The 24,713-nt window shown below is 39.0% G+C and overlaps 1 long non-coding RNA gene across 2 annotated transcripts; it reads left to right on the plus strand.

Annotated features, from left to right (window-relative positions):
* Positions 1 to 1,622: 1,622 nt before the first annotated feature.
* LOC149790739 (uncharacterized) lies at positions 1,623 to 22,634 on the plus strand. Of its 2 annotated transcripts, none has more exons than XR_016423640.1 (2): positions 1,623 to 3,483; positions 22,307 to 22,634. It is a non-coding gene; the product is annotated as an uncharacterized LOC149790739 (long non-coding RNA). The 2 variants fall into 2 exon arrangements; XR_016423639.1 differs by having other exon boundaries at positions 1,623 to 3,469.
* The last annotated feature ends 2,079 nt before the right edge of the window (positions 22,635 to 24,713 follow it).

Raw genomic sequence — 24,713 nt, forward strand, 5'->3', positions numbered from 1 at the left:
CCCAATTTCTCAGATCGTTGCTCAATCGCGACCCCTTCTTCAGTATCCTCTTCAGTGGTTTTTACTTCCGATGTAGTTGTTAGATTTCCTGAGTTCTTTTCTTCTTCTATCTGTAGCGATATATCACTTATGGTATGTAGCATCATTTGTGGTTATGTCCGTTTGCGTTCCTGCATCTTTCATTTTCTTTTGCTGCAGAGCACTTGTCTGTGTAGATGTAGCAGTTATAGGTCTAACCACTGGAGAAGCCTGTATCGGATGTTGGTGTTCATGTATATTGCCTAAGTTGGTAGCAGGAGTACCGGGGTGGTTAGCCGCCTTGTTGTGGGCAGGTTTCCTTCTCTGATTACGTTTCCTATTGCTATTCTTCCTTTTGGATATACACTAGTCTTCCTCTCTTCCGATATTTATGTCCTCACCCTCATTGTTAAAAGTCCAGACTAGTAGTAGAGTTGCTCTCTTTGCTCCTGCTCTCAAACTCCAATTTGAAGCTTGTTTTTTTTTTACCAAGAGCTTGAATGATTTCTAGTGCTGGAGCAGGTATAACTGCAATGGCTGGTAGCCATCTTGACACTACGTCGTTCACTCTTTGTCATGCAGTGTTTTCCTCCATCACTGTTGTACTGTCTAGCTCGGTCAACGAGAATGAATCTGATCGAATGAATAAATAAGAATGGAATGAGGGTAGCCAGACTATCTATCTATTATTGGATTAGCGAGGTGTGCGCACATTAAGTGCATGTACCTCGGATTTATGACCGCACTGCGGTCTGTTAATTGTTCCTGGGGGAAGGAATCGGTGCCTCATCCCCCAGGCATTTATGTGCTTAAGGAGCACTGTTAATTTAGCCTCAGGCTGTGGGTCCATATAGGTCCCTAACGGCCTGAATGGAGGGCTGACATGAGTGGGAATGGACCCAACACACTCTCAAGTTTTAGAAATAAAAAATTTTTTTATTTGATTTGATGAGTGGGAATTGTGCTCATTCGTGTGATTATTGGAAAACATTTATGCGAGCATTGCGTGCTGATAACTGATATCTGTCCGTGGCAAGGGAAGAAAAGTGCGGGAAGGCAGGCTGCTGTCCGTTGTTTCCAGGTTGATCTAAGGTTCCGCTATCCAGGAATTTTGAAATTTATGTTCTAAATTTTTTAAATTTGGAAACATATTCTGTGTTGTTTAAGGTTATTAAAAGGATGCAAGTAACATTTAAGTGTAAATTTAATGTTTTCTTTTTTAAATAATTAAATAGATAGATAAATAAATAAAGATTGAGGGTTATTGGATTTTATTGTTCCTGAATGTGTGGGTTTTAGGGTTGTTTGGTTTATTGTGTCATAGTTTTTTTGATAGAGCTATTAGTATGTTGTTATTTTATTTCCAGGCTAAGTTTTATTTTATTAAGATATATATCTTTGCTGAATAATCGGGTCCCTATGACATGTCAAATACATCTGATCTTATTTATTCCCTAGTTTTTAAGTTTATTAGCCTGTTTACTAATATGATAGTTGATTTTATTTTGCTTTATTTATGTGTTGTTACTTTATTTCAGGCTAACTCTTTTTTAATATCTTTGCCGAATACTCCTGTCGCTGCTACGTGCCAAGGATATCTGAACTGTTTTTTTGGTTTTCCCCCTAATTTTAGGTTTTGTTAGCCTGACAGCTAGTTATGGTTGTTTTTAGGTTTTTTAATTAGAGTAATCGGTTTTTGTATGGGAGATAAGTTTAGTGGAGGAGGTTATTTAATATTTGTTAAGTGGAGACGGGATTCTTTGCTGAATATTCAGGTCTCATTAGAAATGTCAAAAGTCGACCGCCTTTTGTTAACTGCCTGACAAGGTTGTTTGGGGCTGATTATATCCTAATTTTAAGTTCGGTGTTCTCTAGGAATTTTAATATATTATAGATGTTAATTGTATGTTAGGGTTTTTCAAGTCTAGGATTTCTGAAAAGGTATAAGGGGGATCCAATTGCTTTTTGTACTTTTTGGAAGTTGGTTCCTGCTAGTTGGAATTTAGTGCAACCACTGAATGCATGTTGCATGTCTTCTACGGTATGACAGTGGCATTAGTTTATGTTTACAGGTTTGGGGCCTATGAATTTACCAAAACTGCATGTTAATTTGGTTTTACCTGCCATTATCCGGTTAATTATTTTTTGGTCAACATTTTTGGATGTTGTTGTTTTTGATCCAATGAAGAGATTCAATAATTGCCCAGAATTCAGTAGTGTATATATAGCAATAGTCTGGTAACCTGGATCCCATTTGGATCATAAATTCAGGGATTACTATTGCAGCTGTTTTGGACACGTCTATGTATATTTTAATGAAACCAGGGTAAGTGTCCTGTATGTCACTTGCGATTATGGATTTTAATTTATTTTCTTGTTCCAATTTGTTTCCGTATTCTGTGGTCATGGTGTTTACCCTTGGTTTGGTTTGTATCAAAGGGGTTTGGTCAGGTGGTTTGATATATTCTTCCTGTTGTTCAAGTATTGGAAGTTGTTTCCTAAGTTTTAGGATTACTTTGCCACCTGGTATGTTTGGAAGTAGTTTGTGGCTGAAGTTGATGTTACATCTGCAAATGACAACTTTAGCGGGATGCGTGTTTGGATGGTTAGCTAATCGAATGGAGTATCTGAGTAACATTTCATGTCGTCTCAGTTTTGGTGGTAGTTCCCCAGCGAGGACTTGAAGCTCGTCCGATGAGGTGGAGGGAAGTGTGTTTGTGCAAACGATTAAAGCTTTTATTTGGATGGCATCTAGTTTGTTTAGGAGTGGTTGTTTTGCTGAGTTATACACTTGACAACCGTAGTCTAATTTGGATCTTACAAGGGCTTTGTAGATGGTAAATAAGGTTTCTTGCTTGGATCCCCATGTGGTACCTTTGAGGTTTCTTAAGAGGTTTAAGTCTTTACTGCAACTTTGTATAAGAATATCTATATGATCTTCCCAGGTTAGGTGGCTGTCGAAATACATTCATAGGAATCTTACTACCTTAACATATTTGATCAGTTGGTTATATAGCCAGACTAGTTAGTTAATTTAATTATGGAGGCTTGCACACAAATATGCACGTGCCTCTGGTTTATTCCTGCGCCTCAGGATGATAATTGATCCTGAGGGAAGGAAACTGTGCCTCATCCCTCAGGCTTTTATGCCCTCAAGGAGTGCTGTTAACTTAGCCGTCAGCTAGCGAAACAGGATGTTTCATGCTTGCTGAATGGAAGGCTGACACAAGTGGGAATAGACCCATCACGCACTTATGTTTGCAGTTTAATTAGTTCTGCTTTACTTGATTGGATGAGTAGGAATTATACCTACATTCACTCTTATTGAAGTGTGTTTTGTTGGAACAATTATGCGCGCATTGCACGCTGAAGTTTGGTGTCCGGCCGAGGCAAGGGAGGAAGGGCGCGAGAAGGCTGATGCCTGTCCACAGTAGGTGTCCACTGGATCCAGGTTAGTGTCTCAAGGTATATTTGAATTTTGATTTACTCATATTATTTGTCAGAAGAGAAACGTAGTGTATTATGTACTGTATTTTAATGGTTAGTTTAGAGTAAGTAAGTGGAAAGAGGAAATAAAAGGTAATTTTTTGGTTTTTTAATATGGGTATGTGGTCATTAGGTCGAGGTTTAATTGATGGCGGAGTAATGTCAATGTTAGGGTTAGGCGGGTTTCTTTGCTAAATACTCTGGTCGCTCTAGACGTATCAAAGTCGCCCGTCCTAACTGTTTTACCTGACGGTTTGTTTGGATTTGATTGGGGCGGGGTACAGGTATTTTTTGGTAAGATGGGTTTCTTTGCTGAATACTCAGGTCACTTAGACATGTCAAAGTCGCCCGTCTTAATTGGTAACCTGACTGGTTTATTTGGGGTTGGTTAATTCCTATTTTTGAGCCCTGTTGTCTCAAGGTTTTTAAATAACGTTATGATCTGTTAATTGTTTGTTAGGATTTGTTGGGTATAGAAAGACTGGGTATATATAGGGGGATCCAATTTCTTTCTGAGCCCTTGGAAAGTTGTTTCTTGCTATCTGAGTTTAGTGCAAACATTGAATACATGATTTATATCTTCTATAGTGTGACAATTGTGACAGTTTATGTTTGCTGGATTTGGACTTATGTATTTACCATAACTGCCTGCTAATATTGTTTTCCTTGTCATTATGCGGTTAATAATTTTTTGGTCTATACCTTTATCCTTGGCTGGTTTGATGGATCGGTCTACTGTTTTTAGGATTGAGTACAGTTTCCTATCTTTGGGGGTGGAATTCCAGTTTTCATGCCATTTTTGGTTAATATAGTTTTTTTTCGAAGCCTTGTGCTTCTGTAGAGCTGTATCTAGAGTGGTTTCATTGAGATCTCTTAATTTAACTTTAGCGACTTTGTCTGCTTGTTCATTACCAGGGATTCCTATATGCGATGGTACCCACATAAACTCTACTATTTAGTTCCTTGTGGATAATCCTTTGAGCATATGGTAGGTCCTGGTAAGAAAGAGCTCTCTTGATCTAGTGCTGTGACTTTTAATTGAGTTTATTATCTGAGAGTCACTAATAATGACAGCTTTTGGGATGTTATTGTCAGTGATCCATTTGAGTGATTAAGTAATTGCCCAGAACTCTGTGGTGTAAATACAGCAACGGTCTGGTAGTCTGGTCCCCATTGGATGTTATATTCTGGGATAAATATTTCAGCTGCTATTCGTGGTGGTTCAGTTGTTTTTGACTTTAGTAAATCCAGGGTAGATGGTTTGTATGTCATGTGCATTTAGTTTGTTTCCTTGTTCCAATTTCCTTCTGTATTCGGTGGCCTTGGTGTTTGTCCTTGGGTTAGTTGGTAACCAACGGGCTTGGTCAGATGGTTTGGTGTATTCTTTTTGTTGCTCAAGGATTGGGAGATTTTCCCTTAGCTCTTAGGACTAATTTGCCGCCTGGTATATTTTGAACTAGTTTTTGTCGAAATGTTATTCTGCATCTGTTCATGGCTATTTTAGTGGGGTGTGTATTTGGATGGTTGGCTAGTCGAATTGATTATCTGAGGAGCAGTTCTTGTCTTCTCAGATTTAGCGGCATTTCCCCAGTGAGAATTTTGAAGTTCGCCTAGTGAGGTAGAGGGAAGTGCGCCAGTGCACAAGATTAGTGCTTTCCTTTTGATAGTATCAAGTTTATGTAAAAGTGGCTGTTTTGCCGAGTTGTAAATTTGACAACCATATTCCAGTTTGGATCTACCAAGGGATTTATACATTGTAAGCAATGTTTCTTGGCTGGATCCCCATGTTGTTCCTTTGATATTTCTTAGTAGGTTTATATCCTTGCTGCAGCTTTATATAACTTGGTCTATTTGGTGGTTCCATGTTGAGTGGCTGTAAGTGGTTTGGTTTGGCAATCAATCCTTTAGTCCAGACCAGGTCAAAGGCTTTTTCTAAATAAAGAAAAACCGCTATGAGGTTTCTGTCGGTTTTTCCCATGGAGTTGAATGATATTTTAATATCCGCTTCTAGTCTGAATAATTGGTCGGTGGTGGAGCGTTTGTTTCGAAAGTCACATAGATTTTCCGATAGCAGGTTGTTGCTTTCGAGATGATGTTTTAAGCTGTTAGAGATTATGGTTTCCATTAGTTTACAGATATTATTGGTGAGGGAAATGGGTCGATATGAATTTATGTTGTTGGGGTCTTTGCCCGGTTTAGGGATGGGGATAGCTATGGCTTGTTTCCAGCTATTGGGTAGTTGTCCATTATTCTCAGGCAGCAATGTTTAATTAAAGCCGCCAGGCAGTGGACCATACAAGAGGTCCTAACTGTCTGAATGGAGGGCGTGAAGGCAAGTGGGAATAGACCCAACACACACTCAACCTATTCAGTCGTCACTACTAAGCTGCATTTAGGTATGTATGAGTGGGAACGGACCCATCACACACTCATGTGTTTGGTACTGGATTTTCAGTATTAAGGGCGAGCACTGCACGCTATTTGTTTTTATGTCTAACCGTGGCTAGGGAGGCGATGGTGGAAAGGCGACTCCAAGGTCACAGGTCGGTGCTCTTAGACTTCAGGGTATCTGGTTTAAATTGTTGTCCTACACAATTTTGAAAAAACTGTGCTGTTTTGAGTTTAGAATTAGCCTAGGAAAGCTATCTTAGGTAACAGTTTTTAATAAAGTTTGCCACCTTGTGTGGCTGGTCCTGATGGTCTTGGACTTTTGAGACCACCTAATATGAAGGATTCTGTTTTAGGGTCTTACTTGTCTAATTTATCTTTGTTTTGTTTCCAGCCCTGTTCTGCTGGGCTTGATGGTCGTTGGAGTTTAGACCACCTAATAGATGCTAATTTGGGGTCCTTCTTTCATAAAGCTGTTTAAAGTTTTGCTACTTTGTGTAGCGGGCCCTGATGGTCTTGGGTGTTTGACCACCTTATATACTCCAATTTTGGGGGCCTATAATTTCTCGTGGTATAAATATAACTGTCACCTTCGGCTAGATAATTCTCAGAGGTATTATTGGTGTTATATGCATGCTAGAAAGTGGAAAAGATTGGTTAGATTGCAATGAGGAATAATGAAGAATAAAAAATAATTATTATTTTGTTTTTCTATTTTATTCGTTTTTAAATATTTTCCCCCTTCCTTTTTCTGTTTCGTAGTTGCCTTATTTGTATTTTATATGTTTGGATTTGTTTGGTGTTATTTTCATTTTCAGGTTAAGTATATTTAATTAAGACAGATATATTTGCCGAATTACTTGGGTCGCTAGGACAAGTCAGAGACATCTGATCTTATTTTCACCCTAAATTTGAGTTTCTTAGCCTAAATACTAATTATGTGATGTTTATTACCAGGCTATGTCTATTTGGATCAGATAGATGTCTTTGCCGATCAAACGGGTCGCAAAGACGAGTCAAATAACATCTGATCTTTTTTGTTCCCTATGTTTAGGTTTAGGTTTGTTAGCCTCTACTAGTTGTGTTATGTTATTTACTGGCTAAAATTATTTGGATAAGATAGATTTCTTTGCTAAGAACTCGGGTCACTTAAGACAGGTCAAAGGTATCTGATCTTATAGGTCCTAACGTTTGGATTATTAGCCAGTCTCCTAGTTGATACCAATTGAATTATGTAATTTTGATTTTATATTTTGTTTTGAAACCCAGATTCATGTATAAAGTCTATTATATTTATATAGGTGAAATTAAGGTTAGGGTTGTTATTCATTAAAAGTTCTGTGTATGTTCCAATCCTATTTTGCTCTATTTTTAGTTTAGTTCTTTCATTTTTTTTAGTTTTCGGCAGGAGTTGAACATATGTGATAGGTCTTCTTGCACCTAGCAGTGGTAGCAATATGTGTTGTGAGGTTGGGGTACTATATATTGCCCAAAGCTGCTGGCCAATTTGTTTTCTCCGGTATAGATTCTAGTTATGGCTTTTTGATGATTGTTGTTGATTTTAGGTGGTTTCTTATTCATATTTATATCTTTTAGAATAGAGTATAGTTTCCTGCCTTTGGTGTTTTGGTTCCAGTATTCCTGCCATTTGCTATCAATAAGGTTTTTGGTTATGCTTAGGATCTTTTCCTCTCCTCATCCTCCTCTTCTATTCTCGCACTTTCTTCTATGACCTCCATAGGCAGTTCGTCCAGGAAGCGCCTGGCATACTCCAGGTGCATCTGAAGTTCCAGAAACTTGGTGAGTCTGGTGATTTTTTTGTTTCACAGTTGATGGATCAACGATGGGTAGCCAGACTGGCAAGTGGTTCCATGATATTTGTCAAGCACGGACGTGAAGAAAAACATCCCCCTGATACAAAACCTTTCAAGACCCATACAAACATGGAACGCACGAACCTTAAAGAAACACTCACTTATTTGTTACCTACAAACGCTAACTACAAACACAAACACATATTATTTGACAAGCTAGGAAAACTATGTGCTTATAGACACACTTCTACTTTAACATACCTCAAAAAATGAAGTGCTTATATACACACTTCTATGTTTTTTTAACTTACTAACATACAATTAGCAACTGAACTAATATGTATTTTCTAGATTATTGGATTAGCCTTGAAAATGGCTGTTTTTTTGTGGACAGAGAGTTCTGGTAATCTTTCTTCCTCTAAGATTGCGTTCTCGTATGGCGACATGCTTTTCCACAGGATAGGGTCTGCTTCTTCAGAAAGAGAAAGAGAACTCTTTCGTGTCAACACAGCAGCCGACAAATCCTCCGTCTGGTACCTGCTGTTGCTGATCTCTGTTTCTGAAGTCTATACTTCTCCGTCCATTCTTCTTTTTCTTTCTTGATTTCATCTCTGAAGAGCTCTTCTATCAGGTCTTCGGTCACTTTCAACATTCTGATATTCGCTATCTCTGCAGGTCTGGGTATCAGGTTTTGCCTGACATTGTGCAAATTCACGCAAGCTTCGTTCAGCTTGGTTAGTCCTGAACACATCTTCATAGGAAGCTGAGTCAACAAAGGATTGTCAGACTGAGAGAGAGAGAGAGAGAGAGAGAGAGAGAGAGAGAGAGAACGTCTTGAATTATTGTGGCGTTCATACTGATGTACATGTGCCACTGGTTTATGTCCGCACGGTGGACTGATAATTATTCCTGGGCGAAGGAAGTAGAGCCACATCCCCCAGGCGTTTATGTGCTCACAGAGCAGTGTTAATTTAGCCATAAGGTTGTGGGACTAGATGTCCCTAACGACCTGAATGAAGGGCTTTCATGTTTGGGAATGGACCCAACACACACTCATGATAAAAAAAGAGTTCGATTCAGTGAGTTATCGACTGTTCCATGTGTCAACCCAAGTAGTATGTGACGCCCGTTGTGATTGGTCGCTACGATGACGTAACATCGGGACACCTGGATTGACGGGTGGAGATGGTTACACATCTCCGTCAAGGTACAGGAGGGCCAGGAGAGGCAATGGAGGAAAGGTTACCGGCATTAGGCGCAAACGCAGAGAGCCCTTAAACGCCAGCCCGTACTTAGCCAAATGTTTGACAAATTATTCTAATTGACAATAAAGAGTGTCAATATTGTGTCAGCCACATGTGCAATTAGATCAGATCAAACGAGTTATAATACATTTTCCTTCGTACTAACAATCTAATAATTCTAGTACAAAGTGTACATAATAAATGCCCATCTAATTTCTAAATGCTAATGTCTAAGCGATATATAAAAGTTTAGTCACTGTTAGGTTAAAAGAGGTTTGAATTTTGAGGCGGTGGATAAAAGGATCAAGTTGGAATACGTAACGGTTTTATCGAATTTGGATACCAAGCCAAAATAGTTCCCTTGATAAGAGGCAATTTTGGTAGTCCTTAAAAGGGTTATTATTTTTCAACCGGATTTTTAAAGTCTGTCAGCTGGATTCTTCATCACATAAATTCTCAGCCGGCCGGGTTTCCTTGTACCGCCGAGTTTTGTGTGCCTCTGTCCCGTGTTGTTGAGCTAAGTACTCGGCGGCTTCTATGAGGGTTGACATCGGATATGGAGTATAAGCGTCTTTGTAATTGTGATAGAGTATTCGCCTACCATGGTACCATTGTTGTGGCCACGGTTTCCTTGTCATGAGTGATCTTTATTCCACACAATTGACAGCCTGTATAAATTCTTCAGCTTGAGGTTGGTCCACAACAGCTTCATGTAAACCGAGTGAGTGGAGTACCATTATGTATGGGTCACTATCTTCCTCCATTTGGGTTCTTTTTTCTTTTGTCGCTCCTTCTCCAGATGTTTGCAGTACGTTTACGTGATATCCGTGCTGTATGCAATAGCCATTGGATATCGCTAAATATGTGCTCAGTGCCGACCTGCTGAATTCTTGCGAGTGTAGTAGGAGTGGATGTTGTAAATTTTGGTGTTGATGGTGTCCTACTCTTAAGTGTGTTGGCAACAACGCTTGCAAATGATACGTTTTGTCTCTTCTGTTGTTGAATTATGCCAGATCGTGGTCTCGCCTTGCCTGGGCAGTCGTAGTCTTGCGTCCGGTCCCTATTGTTGGTGTATCGATAGTTGATACAGCTGGTTCAATTGACTGCTGAGGATTGTTGACTCCTATGTTCGAAACTGATGTCCGGGCGCTCATCGGGGCACCTGATTATAGACGAGTGGGAATCTGTCCACACACTCGTCTTTAAATGTCCGATCAGGCAGGGAGGAAAGTGACTCGGTGGAGATGTCCGAACGTCGCCGGAACGTACCTGAAACGTTAATTGTAATATTGCCAAATTCAGCCCAGTTACTTATATAATGGGCATTCCCTATTATCAATTATGTGTTAGCCACAATCGCAATTAGAGCCGAATTTAAGTATTAAATTTTCCTCTCTTAATTAATTCCCAATGCACAAAATGTGCATTAATTCTTTCAATCAAAAGAAATTTAGGTCTAAGAGACTAAATGAAAATTTTTGAATGTCAAGTTAGGTATTATGGTTTTGATTTAGAACAGTGGTCAAAAGACCATATTAGGTATCTGTTAAACGGGGGGAGTGAATTGTCCCTCCAAATTTGGTTTTCGTTATCTAGGGTTGACCGCCCTCGATGTTATTGCCCGGTTCGAGTAAATATAAATATAAGTGATGAAACTCATAGGTGAAATAGATAGAGATCTGAGCAGGTATATAGAACAAACCGACACGAGCCCCCGTACATGTAAATAAACAATTTAATCAATTACATACAAACACTGTGAAAATTCATTACATCAGAAATGAACTCTACTTATAGAAATTTAACTTTCACCGAAATACAAAGAAAACGCAACCAGATTTAAATAAAATAGCCGATCTATTTACTGATAAATATAGTTCATCATAGGATCGAGTGAACAATCGAAGTCAGCGTCTTGTACGATTTCATAACCTGCTCGTCCCCAGTCTGTTTTGCTTCTTCGGTAGCTGTTCAGACCCTTGGATCTCAGGATGATACTTTCCACCTTCCGTCTCAGGATACTCTCAGTATACGTCTCAGAAATTAATACGTCGCAGGATTGCGTCACAGGATAATACGTCTCACTGCCTTCTCTCTATACTTCTCAGTATACGCCTCAGAATAACATCACACCATACGTCCAAGCATATTGCGTCTCAGGATAATACGTCTCATACGTCTCCGGAGCTATTTTCTCCCTTTTAAATAAATATAAATAGAGACAACCTAAATTTCCCGTTATTTATGAAACAGTCAATTCTTCATTATTCTCCCTCGTTATCAGATTCTACTATCAGTGTTAAACAGACGCTAAGGCTATCAATCGACTCCACATGTCCTATAATGACCCTAGTTAGTCAAATGGCTAATTCGTTACGCCTTGACCTTACACATTAACACATACGCGAGGCCTGGGGTTCTGAGCCAGCCTCAATTTACACAACGAATAATTAGGATACATCACATCAATCAATTACTAGATCATTTCAGTCAATACACACTTATTCTTAATCATACGTGAAATCTTCTAAATTCGGCGAATTCACACGGATTCTCGTAATCATATTAACTAATGTAATGTATTAAATTCTTAGAACATAACTCTTATGTAAACAAGACGACAAATTCAAACAATTCGTCAAACTTATCTAAAGAAGACTAATGTACGACTTCCTATGTATAAACTCAACACAGTTATACTTCATAGAGCAAATTATTACACGAATGTAGAAAAAAAGATTCATGCAACTACAAGTAAATAACTTCAGCAAAGCATTCTATATAGCATCAACAAATTACATGGAATTGTCACACTACCTTTGCTTTCAACGTTCCTCCCTCTAATCGGCAAATTAGTTCGCGGTTCCTTTCGACAATAGTCCCCTTTGGACAACAGTTCCTTTTTACGAGAATTTCTTGCAAATCCTCGGAGTCCTACTTTGGTTTTTCACGTAGAAAAGCTTAGACTGATTAGAATTTCGATGTGACTATTTTAAAAACTAGAAAATTTTGTGTGGGAAACACGTCCCTTATTTAATGTAACCAACCAGAATCAAATATCTCTGCCGCCTTTTTCCAGAGGCGCCAAAGTCAGGGTCAGCTTGACCTGGTAGTTTGAGTAACAGAGTTTCTGCGATTTCTCAATTTGTGACAACTTTACCATGAAAATGAAGTTTTCCTTGTCCCTTACAGTCCGCCTGGCTGCTGTATAAACAAATGTTTAATTAGGAACAGAATTCTCCCTCTAAAGGACGTTACCGTACAAGGTAGTATGGCGATATGATACGCGCTTGTCTCCATAAAGCTAATTAATGGTTCTCTGGTCTCAACTAATGTATTCTTGTTAGATCGACATAAAATTTGCCACTTCACAGTATCATAGTATTATCAAGTCGAGGTTTCAACCCAAATTGAAGTCTCTTAAGTAAAATGGCAAATTTTGATAGCCCTGAGAAGGGCTGAGGGCTATCCCTTGGCGAATGGATACAGGAACGGTTGGATGTTTGATGGAGGGTTGAAGCTTTCCCTTCGTATCCAACTTAACCGTATAGTTACCACAGGACCAGGAGTTTCCATTGATGGTGTCATTTGATTGGATTTGAATGCAATCCATGGAGCTTCAGAAGCCCGTTTATCAGCAAGATTGGTATTGGGTAGTCATACAATTCTTCGCCCATGGCTTCTTTAGCATCTTCAAATGTTTTGAGGTTTTTCTTTCATAGAAGATCTTTTGATGGGCCTCTAGTATAGTACGGAGTGCGTCAGTTAAATAAATGGCTGCGTTGTTGTTTTGAAGTAGGTAGCAAAGGCCACATGCATCAAATTGGCCGGCCACATAGTTTTGTACGTCTGTTTGAATTGTGGCTTGGTCAGTCTTGGTCGGACCACTTCTTGTTTTTGTTTCTTTAGTGTCTTTCTTCGCAGTTTGCTGTAGTCTTGTTTACTAGTTTATTGTGGTGTACAAGTTTTTGTTCTGGCACCAGTGGTTGCTGACTTAGTTGAAGTTGATATTGATGTTGCTTCAGTTGGAAGTGTTGTGTGTTGCTGTTTTTTGGTATGCTCACTAGTTTTGCTTGTTGTTGTTAATGTGAGTTTCCCAGGATCGGTAGCAATTTTCCCGCTAGATGGTTGGGGGGGGGGGGTACTGTAGAAGGAGATGTCAGTGAGTCTGCTACTCGAGTTGTTGAAGTTGTTGTTATTCCAGTTTTTGGTTTAACATCAGAAGTTGTTGGAGTTGCTGTTGTTGTTGTTGTTAAACCCGTGTCCATTAGCTGGGCTAAGAGTGGTAATGAGGCTGGTACAGATGTTCTTAAATTGTTGTGGTCCTTAATTTCGTGTGGCGGTGCTGGGATAGTAAAACGAATTGTTTCCTTTTATCTCCTCCCTTAGGGTGCTCTCGATTGCCATTGAGTCTTTTCCGCTAGTTGAATGGCTTGGCTTCACCTCCATGCCCCTCTCCTGAACCTCTTTTCTATTTCTGGTAGATATTTCAACTGTTCTTGTTACCAGTTGAATATCTGGAGGTGATTTAACAGTTGTTGACATCATTCCGTGGGTGAGAGTCGTTAAGTTGCCGCCACTGGGAATTACTTGCAGCTGGGTGTATAAATTCTGCTGTTGTAAGTCGTTCTCCCTCTGCGGTGCCCCATTTTCTCTTCTTGGTGTCGGTCTTCTTGGGGGCGTATTTCTCCAATTTCTTCTATTTGTACCTCTCCAACTGTATCTAATATCTTCTTCCCATATCAGTAAAAGTGTAGTTCGTTTTGCGCGTTAGGCTGGAACGCTTTGATTTTCGATTTGTTGGAAAGGGATAGAGAGAAGTCAAAGAGCATGTCTCATGGTAAAATTAAAAACAAACGACAGACACATTGTTTTCAAAACACAACATTTTTGTTCAAATAACTGACAACCAACAAGTAACCATAAAACATTTTTTCAAACAAGCAAACAAATAAACATTTTTGAAATAATAAACTATTTTTGAAAGGTTGAGAACGTTGTGAAGTAAAGACGGACTTCCACTGATGGATGTCATTGGGCCATTGATGTACACTACGTTTCCTAGCTAAAGACAAAAATAACCATAATGGTCACAAAACCATCGATCTACTTTGTCATCGTTTCTAGAGGAGTGACTATCAAAGTAAGTCACTATATGTTCTAAAGAATATCCAAGACTGCGTTGATGAAGGAAATACACACAATACACAATATGTCCACACACCTGGGCATTTCTTCTCATAAAGTCGATGATGTCGTCTTTCAAAGGTGGCAATACATTCGAATCAAAATGCTCCACACAACCATCACGGGGAAAGTAGACAGCTACCCAGTGGGTTCCTGTGAGATGACTGTCGTCCGTGTTGATGACATAAGCTTGATGATCTTGAGGTTAACCACGAGGTAGTTCATCCTTAGCACACACGACAAGATTCCAAGAAGCAGTGTACGAACTGTGGTTCAAAAGGTACTAATGTTCCCAGGTGTCCATTTTTATGGGGTTTTTTCTTGTTTTTTCTTCACAGGTAATAATGATAAGTCATCAATTTAATCCGTACTTTTTGCTTGCAATGCTCTGGCAAGTAACCGTTTATTTGTTTCGTCTCTGCATCTGAGCCAAGAGAGCTTCGATGTGATGGATCTCTAGAACCATCAGTGGAAGAGAGGAATGATCACGCAAGTCTTTATACCACTGATGCGACACGGCTTCTTCCGAGATGAGACTTCAAGCTCTGTCCAGATACTCGTCCAATCTTTCTTCTCGACTCAGTATCAGACATTTATCGTGTTGAATTTCACTGGGATGATCGTTTTGACATTCATAGGACTGCACTTGTGCGCCTTGCATGAAGATGAGTTTGGATCCGGTCAAAGTCATTTTCGAACGTTCGGTACTTTGTTCCGTATAGTATCTCAAAGGAAACTGTCCATGGTATCCCGAAAAATTGTGAGCCATCACCGTGGCATGGCGATGGCAATCTCCGTAACGTTCGATGTCCTCTTGGCTTCACGTCTCGTCGATAGGGTCTAAGATCCATGGGGAGAAATCGGCTAGCGTGTTGGGTCCCGGAAAGATTTTTTCACGTCCTCCAAGAATCTTGCTGCAGTAAGGGCAATGACTAAGGATAGGTTCTTGGATGCACTTCTCGTACGCTCAGTGAGCCAAGCAGAAATTAGGAATGTGAATGCCAGTCTCTTGCATGCATTCGAAATCGAAAAAGATGAAATTGCCTTTCTTCTGTCATCTTTTTCTTCTTGGTGTTTGGAATGGTATTTTTGAATGTAGCATTCGTGTTCCAAGTCCACGATTTGGTGACAAATGTGGCATCGTTTCTTTCCTGAACATACGTGTGCTTTGGCATTATTGGTACGTATGTCTTATCCACAAGTAGGGCACAATTTCAGGAGTTGGCAAGCACTTTTCTGCTGTGAACCTTGCGTCTTCAGATATTGCTGGTAACAGGAAGGGCTAACAAAAGTGTGCTGACAAGTTGGGCAATGCACTCGTTGTTGTTCTTCGTCAAGACAAGGTTGACAGGCCAAACATCCCTCACATTCCGATCCACAACGATTGTGTTGCTCTCGATTGTTATATCCATAGTCACATTTCTCAGGGCAATAGCTGTATCCCAGGAATGGGGCGATACTGGTGATGTTATCGAAATGTTCATCATGATGATAGACATGAATGTTATTTCCATCTTTGAAATATTTGCTTCAAAACAACAAAGGTCCGCGCACTTCTTGAGGGTGTACGTTAAAGGTGTAGGTTGAAGCACGACATCTTGAACGTTTTGCATTTTATAAATGCCACAGGGTGTGTCTTTGGATAGCCCTGCTTGATGTATGCTTCACTTCTTTGGTTTGGTCCAATTTTCGAATATTCGCCCAGACGCGTTTCGATTCAGCCTTGTCGTTCTTGTAGGGATACGTTCGTTCAACCACGATGGCAAGGGCTACACACATCTGGTCTTGAGTGTTGTTAATTTGAACGAGGCTACGCTTGATGCTAAGACGTTCGTCAACCAATATCACCTTTATGTGTCCTGTCCATTGGGAAGAGAAACGTGGGTCATGAACAGTGTTGCTTTTTTCCATCGGTGCTGCACGTGTTGAACCTTGTTGATGACTTCAGAAAGTGTCAATTCTGCCTGGTTGCTAAACTCGATCGAAACGGGGGACTTCAAACTGACGTGATGAATGGCAAGTCTCAAGCTATCGTTTTCTTTGGCTTCACATTGCCGTTTCAGTGTGTTTAACAAAGAATTCCACACCTCAGTAATGAACCCCTCTGCTTTCTCCAACGGTACTTCGGACTTGAAATCTTTAAACTTCATAGTGGCCGTAGTTCTAAATGTTCTAGAAAAGCGCTTTTCTGTCTTTGAATGTGGTAGTACTTTTCAGGAGTTAATGGTGGTGACGTTTGGCTGGGTTTAGAACCTCTGTGTTTGGATTCTGGCTCACTTATGTCATCCTCAAACTCGCTGGCATGAATTTGAGCCAAGACTTCAGACCTGTGCGAGGCCATAAATCACGTTTCTGCCTCTTACGTTCTTCTCCTTTCTCCACGAAATGGTGCGATCGTTTCTTCTTGACTGCAAAAAGTCAAATAACTGCATTTTAAACGACATGGGTCCCTATATCCAGGTAAGACCAGTGTATTCCCTATATAAAGGGTCAGTGTCTTCCCTCCACGTATTCATTTCGCTCTCAAACTGACCAGAACGATGGAAGAGCCCATACAAATCGAACTTCTGATCAGAGCTTTGCGAGGTATTATACGAAAGTTGTCTTCAGACAAGCCGACGGACTACTCCCCCTCCTTTCGAGATAAAATTCAAGATAGTTGCTATATCTGTAAGAAGAAAGGGCATTGGGCTACAGACCGTCATAAAAGCAAGACAGGTGTCAGAAGAGACAAAAGTCAAGATGCCTGTTACCATTGTCAAGCGAAAGGACATTGGTCTCCTTAATGCTCTAAACAAAAAAGGAGCAATACGAAAAGCGGGGTTCAGAACAGGAAGAAGAGTTACCCTCCCCAAAGGAAGATCCCATAAACATCTAGAAAGAGAAAAAGAGAAGAAAAGAAGACATGGGGAAAGTGAGGAAGAAGAGAAGGAAACACCTGTGAAAGTGAAGAAATTCAAAAAGCAGAGAGTGAACAAACACACAGAAGAAGTCTATAAACGTTTTAAAGTGTTGTGTTGTGAATTGGATTGTAAATTTTGTACCGGAATAGACTAGACAAAAACATAAGTGTCTCTACGTTTTGATCTTTTAGAATAAGAACCTATTCACACACGTACATCATGGACAAAATAGGGATTTTGAGTTTTAATTGCTTTTGGCAAAAGGAATTCTATCTCTTTTCGAGAGAGGTTGGTGACCCTGAAAAGAACCGTTGGGTGTTTGTTTTTTAACATAATAAACTCAGGAATGGGACGTAATCCGTTTGAACTGCCTGGAGCATTTGCCACGGCCAAGGCCTACTTCTGAACTTTCTCCTGTCAATGATTTGGTAGAAATCACTAGGGCTGGTATCTCAGGTATAGCAAGAGGGTATCTCAGGTGTATCAGGGGTTGTATCTCAGGTGTAGCAAGAGGATTGACCTGTTTCGCTCGGGAAGACCTTTTTCTCTTCTGTCGCATTAAAGATTGTTGATACATTTGTTTCAGACTCTTTAACTCTGCCAAAATGTATAATAGTATCATCACCGTTTGATTTTTACTGTCCTCATTCTCTCCTAAACATTGTTCTTTCTCTGTTGCTGCTTCTTATTCTTCCTATCGTTTCCTTCTTCTTGCTTCTTCTTGCTGTTGAAGAAGAAAAGCTTTTTCTGCTTCTTATTGCTGCTGTAAAAATTTCTCAAATTCTTCTTTCTGTCTCTGTTTAAAATCCTCGACGTGTGGTAAAGAAGGAGAAGGTGGCGAAGGTACTGGTATCAGAAGAAATTCTTGCGAAGAGAGAAAATCGACTAAATCCCAATTAAAATCGGTCTCATCTTGAAGTAAGACTGTGTTTACTTTGGTAGCCGCTGCTGTGCCATGGCTTGTCGTCTCTACGGCCGGTGCATCCCAATTCAGTGTCTTCTTAGTTTCCGTCATGTTGAAATCTCTGTCGCATTGATTCACTGCGCACAGACGCTAGTGCATCTGTATAGAAAATATGACGTCACAGTCAGCTCTCTTCGGATTGGAAGACAGACTCCGCAATGTAATTGAATTTTGTTACACGTGCTTGGATTGGTGAAAAACTCAATCCGTTTCTATCCGCTCTTCCACTATAAATAATCCTGTTCACTGCATTCCCTTCACCTGTTCTCGTCACAAGATGTGGACTAATGTTGAATCGTCTACTCTTCTACTCTCGTATCGTCGATGCTGTTCCGTACGGACTTAACCCATGTATGTGAAATCATCGTGGACAGTTATTCGGATCATCGATACGAGAGTTTGGAAAATAATAATTTATGTGGAGAGACAAGGCTGTCTAAAGCGAGTTCTCATATATGGTCCAGAAGTCAGAAGTTTGAGAATGATAAGAAGACTATGCTATGTTAACAAAACACCAAAGGCCCTTTTTCAATGCCACTCCACTGTCTCGAAAAGATTAGCTTTCTTACCTAATTTTTTTTAGGCGGTTGGATACCTTTTGTTTGATAAATTAATGTTCATCCATCTATGTATGTATGTTGTATGTTGCATGTGTTATATATGTATATGTCGCCCATCGTTGTAGGTTTGTTTTTCTATTTTTCCATTTTTGTTTATCCAGTAAGTGAATTATTTGCTAAATTTGTTCAATCTTGTTGTTTTCACTCTTTCTCTTGTTACTGTTTATTAGAGCCTATCACGTAACATGAGATTAAACCAAGACGCATTTGTAGAGATTAAACCAACAAGCAACATCAAAATAAGCATTCATAGAGTATGAACCAGGATGCATTGATAGAGTATAAACCAGCAAAGGACATCAAGCATGCATTCATAAAATACAAACCAACAACTGACATCATGCATGCTTTCAAAGAATACAAACCGACAAGGTACATCAAGCATAGAATATAAGCCTACAACTGACATCATGCATGCTTTCATAGAATACAAACCGACAAGGTACATCAAGCATGCATTCATAAAATACAAACCAACAACTGACATCATGCATGCTTTCATAGAGTACAAACCGACAAGGTACATCAAGCATGCATTCATAAGATACAAACCAACAACTGACATCATGCATGCTTTCATAGAGTACAAACCGACAAGGTACATCAAGCATGCATTCATAAGATACAAACCAACAACTGACATCATGCATGCTTTCATAGAATACAAACCGACAAGGTACATCATGCATGCATTCATAAGATACAAACCAACAACTGACATCATGCATGCTTTCATAGAATACAAACCGACAAGGTACATCAAGCATGCATTCATAAGATACAAACCAACAACTGACATCATGCATGCTTTCATAGAATACAAACCGACAAGGTACATCAAGCATGCATTCATAAGATACAAACCAACAACTAACATCATGCATACTTTCATAGAATACCAACCGACAAGGCACATCAAGCATGCATTCATAAAATACAAACCAACAACTGACATCTTGTATGCTTTCATAGAGTACAAACCGAAAAGGTACATCAAGCATGAATTCATATAATATAAACCAACAAAGTACATCAAGCATGCTTTCATTGAATACTAACCAAAAAGGACACCAAACATGCATTCATGGGATATAAAGCAACAAAGAACATCAAGCATGCGTCCATAGACTATAAAGCAACATACATTTTCACTGTAGGGCAAACATACAGTTGATATGCATGAAAATGGAGACAGATGTATAGAAAGTAAGGATAATGGAACTAGTTATTCTCATGTAGGCACAATGTATTCAGCCTATTTAAAATAACCTGTCAATAGCTCTTGGTGACTGAAGGCGAGTCATATGAAAGCTTTTGCACCAAACATTATCAGAATTCACAAGACATACAGTCTTCGAAATATTGATTTGTAGCATTAATTAGAGCACATGTAAAAAATACAGTATAGATACTTCAAATCTGAATCTGATCCAAAGGCTGTTCGATCACATCGAAATGGGATTCGAGATTTTGAATAGCAGAAGGCCAGATGTGACACTCTCATCTAAAAGGCACAAAAGGAACTGAATAGCTTCCTTCCAAAAATAAGCATAAAATGAAGAAAGTTGTTACATTAACCAATTAGTATCGCTAATTGAAGAGTTACTGGCCGCGACCGGTTACAGGTTGTGTCACTGGTCAGTATACAGCCCAGATAATTTAGGCATAATTATATGGTTACCGAGGGGCTACTGAGAGGCTCCCTATGGTGCATTAAGAAATTGGCTAAAGAAATAACAACAATTAAATATCATATGTCCATAGTTATGGCTTATTTTTCAAAGTAATGCCTGAAAAAAGTAGTATGTATGCCACAGTAGTACATCTGTCATAATATTATTTCTGCCTGCTCCAGATTAGGTGAGTGGTTTTGAGGGGTTTTCATTAAATATATTGGGCAAAAGTGAAAACTGTATAAAAGAGTCACCGACATAGATGCAGAGATGTTCCAAATTTAAGGGTAGGGACATAGGACAAAGTAGTCAATAAAACGGCGACGTAGAAGCCCGATAATCTCACGATGCTGGAGATCCAGGCTCTCAAAAAGACACTGCAAACTCACAAAGGTGCGCTTGCAATTAATGCGACCAAAATCCAACGAAGACATAAACGGAATAGACCTGGTACAAAGCCATAGTATGATCCCAAGATTAAACAAACGGTAAGAAGCTAAACACCCAATGTGTGGCTTAGAAAACTGGAACTCAATGGCCCTTCCAAGGTGGTCAGCGTCCTACTGTGACGGGTCTGCAACCTAGTTACCGTTATCCGGAAGGTTCTCATCCAAGTTATCCGTACGGATACAACATGCGAAAACTGGGAATACACTTTCGTGAGCATGGCTTCGTGATCGCTTTGATTGTCGCTGCATTGGTGTTCATAAGAACGACTGTACTCCGAGTCACAGAAAGAAACAGTGACGGTATAACCTAAAACCTACAGCCCCTGAGTAATGAACGCTAGCCGCCCATAAGTGAAACCATGCCCCACCACGATACAACCTACAAGTAAAGTCATTGCAATGTCTTTGTGTCTTCTTGTATAGCGCTGGTTTGCGCAACTGCCGTGGCTTATAGATCCAAGATCAAGGTGTAAATAGTTAACGAAAACCCCCACAACAAGTAGCCACGATACTAATATCAAAGTGTAAATAGTCAGAAAAATCCCAAAACAGGCAACCAGGAATCAAAGTTCAAGTTCTAAATAGTCGACGAAAACACCGAAGCATGAAGCCAGGAAATAAAGATCAGGGTGTACATAGTCAAAGAAAACCCTAAAACATGTAGCCGGGAATACAAGTTCAAGTTCTAAATAGTCAAAGAAAACTTTAAACATGTAGCTAGGATACAATGATCAAGGTGCAAATAATCAAAGTAAAACCCAAAACATATATCCGGGAAATAGATTACCAACAGTCTACCTTTGCGATAGATATAACGAAATCAGGTGCAACTGGTTTTTGTTTATTTAGTATTGCATCATCTTGATCCAGCTTCATAAACAAATGAAAGAAAATCGCTTGACTCCTCCCCACGCATCCTTATTTGTATAGTCCTTGATTATGAAAGTCATTTAACACTGTTTATATATATCTAAATAGAAGATAGTGATGAAAATATTAAGGGTCAAAGGGTGTAATCCTTTTATAGCACTGGTCATAATAACGAATGTTTGGATACAACTAACTATGGTTGTAGATTCAAATTACACCATTTATTATATAATAATGTATTAATATAACACGGTTTAGCTCTAGAATAGTCGTACACTGGACACCATCAATAGCGTTTAAGAGGGGTTCACTTGTATTATGTACCAGACTTCACTTGTAACAAAATACTCAAGCCCAAGTCCTCAAGCCCAAGTAAACACTCTGCTCAACATTCTCTTCCTGACTATTTTGCTTAAAATGTAAAATTTAGTGCTAAGAGTAAATTAAATTAATGTTGAATACTTCTAGTTTACTGGACCTTAAAATAGCACTTTTTTTCTTTCTGATAAGGTAGTAAAATGTTACAAAATGGCATACCTTGAATCTAGAAAAGATGCACAAAGTATGGTACACAGAAGTCGGGAGGTTTAAAGCATCATCAGCTGAACTGTATGACGTCACTAGAACAACATGACACATTAGCCATAATACCAAGTGGGTATGAGAGCATTATCTGCATTGTCATTACAGCTTAGCCATTCAGCTCAGCTCAGCAAATGTATATTGAAGTATCTATCGACACTGAAAAAAACCACTCAAATTTCCTGAACACGTCCTGTTATATGTGTTGAAAAGCTGGGGACAATATCCAAACAATATGACGCCGCTTATCTTGCAGTTGAAGACGCCCGTGACATTGTGGAGTGGGGGAAGGACTTTAGACCAGAGTTCAAGTGATTTTCGATTAAAGCCCAACTACGCAAAATGGAGAACAAAAGGAGAATCTGGTGTGGCTATTGAATCTAAATAAAGCTTTACATAAGAAAAGAAGCCAAGAATATAAAGAAAATAAATTCTGTTTTTTCTGTCTTTGTCATATTTTTAAACATAAACGTCCTTGAATATATATATATATATATATATATATATATATATATATATATATATATATATATATATATATATATATATATATATATATATATATATATATATATGTGTGTGTGTGTGTGTGTGTGTGTGTGTGTGTGTGCGTGTGTGTGTGTGTAGAAAAGTGGTATTCCCTCCATTTTTCAGCCGCCCAAATTGTACGCCCACGCACACACACACACACACACATACAAACGTGTGTGTATGGGGTTGTTAAAAATTTAGAAAAAATAAGTATCACATAAGGAACTTCTGAACTTTATTTTCAGAATGAAAGTAATGGATTCCAATTAAAATTCAACTGTAGTATTATCCTAAAATATAAAATCTTCATTGGTTCAAGTTGGGCAGCATCTGGCTATCAACATCAAAAACGTGCTGAGTACCTTATACATACATACATACATACATACATACATACATACATACATACATACATACATACACATATACATACATACATACATACATACATACATACATACATACATACATACATACATACTTCATTATAACCCTTCTCCTCCGATAGCTGATGAACACAATGGGTTTCATTTTCATTTTCCAATTTTGAGGAAATATTACATGTTAGGCTTTGATGTTGTTCTTGCTTTCAATTCAAAATGTGGGGTTATTTGTGTAAATATTCAGCAGTTCAAAGCAAATTATCTTTCGTGTAGACAATTAGCCTCTTGGCTTCTGTCTTCCGAAATTATTTTATTCGGCTACCATAAATGAATGTGTGTGGGGTGTGTGGGTGTGGATGTGTATGTCTGTCTGTGTCTCTGTGTGTGTGTGTCCTACCCAGCAATGCAGTTTAGGTGCATGCAGTTACGTGTTCTGTGTTTCAAACAAAATAGATCGATAATCTAACCCTTTCCCACTTTGAACATCTATGAGAACATTTAGACCCGCGATATAATGCGCTGAAAAGGCTTTAAACTCCAGAAAACCAAACCTATTTATATGTAGATAGATATACAGCAGCCATTAAAGTTATTAGATCAACATTGCTGATATTATGTTGTTATTGTTTAACGTTTAACGTCATTTTTCAGTACAGAACAGGTGTAAGGGTGCACAGTTTTGTAGAGATAAGTTCGCTGTACATTCCGCCGGGGTCAGCGTGACACGTAAACATTATATTTGATGTATAGGTTGGACTCGCCAAAAATTGTTGATCCAAGGGTTTGAATCTGCTCTGCTTGTTGCATGAATTGAATTTAATTAGAACTGGTTTGGTTAATGATTAGGCCAGATAAGAGGGCAATGGTAACGCAAGGTAAAATGAGTTGGGACAACGCAGTGGAGATTTTAGGAAATGGGGAGCCATTTGAAACTGGTGGCATAAACTGATTTTTTTCCAGAATAGTTATTAATAAAGGAGGGCTAAAAAGGATTATTTTAACTTTGATGAGAATGACTTAAAAATAAAAAAGAGTGGGGGTGCAAGGAAACCCTGATAGGATTAGCTAACCGACCGGGTTGTTACCAGAATGAATTCAGGCTTTTCAGAAATTTCCTCGTGACATTAATCAAAGCTTCTGAGGTGATCACGAATTTGTCCTCCGGGAAATATATGATTTCTCATTAAATTGTCGACGGACGCATGTCGGAAAATGAGGACAGATTCGACTTCATAGGGAGGAGAGATTCAAGAATAAAGCACAAGGTCAAGGTCATACAATGTGTTCGCTGATCTAATATTGTAATTAACTGTTGAATGTATTCATTTTAAATTCATGCTTAAATTTTCATTGAGTTCAGAAATAATTGTACATGTTGTATGATTCGTGTATTGTACGAGTGTCATACAATATTTTGTTATATAAGTGAGCTCAGATTTAGCTGTTTCGTATGTAAGAGGAGTCACGTAGTCTTCGGAATCTATGCGTTACTTCTGATACAAATTTTATGAATGTGTAGGTTATCTGTCCTAGAAGATTTGTATAATTTATGCCAAGGACTGATTTTTCTATGTCTGGAAATGTATCTCATTGAATCGCTA

Source organism: Sinohyriopsis cumingii, chromosome 10 (genome assembly GCF_028554795.1).
Source record: "Sinohyriopsis cumingii isolate HCF-2022 chromosome 10, ASM2855479v2, whole genome shotgun sequence".
NCBI classification, from domain to species: Eukaryota; Metazoa; Mollusca; class Bivalvia; order Unionida; family Unionidae; genus Sinohyriopsis; species Sinohyriopsis cumingii.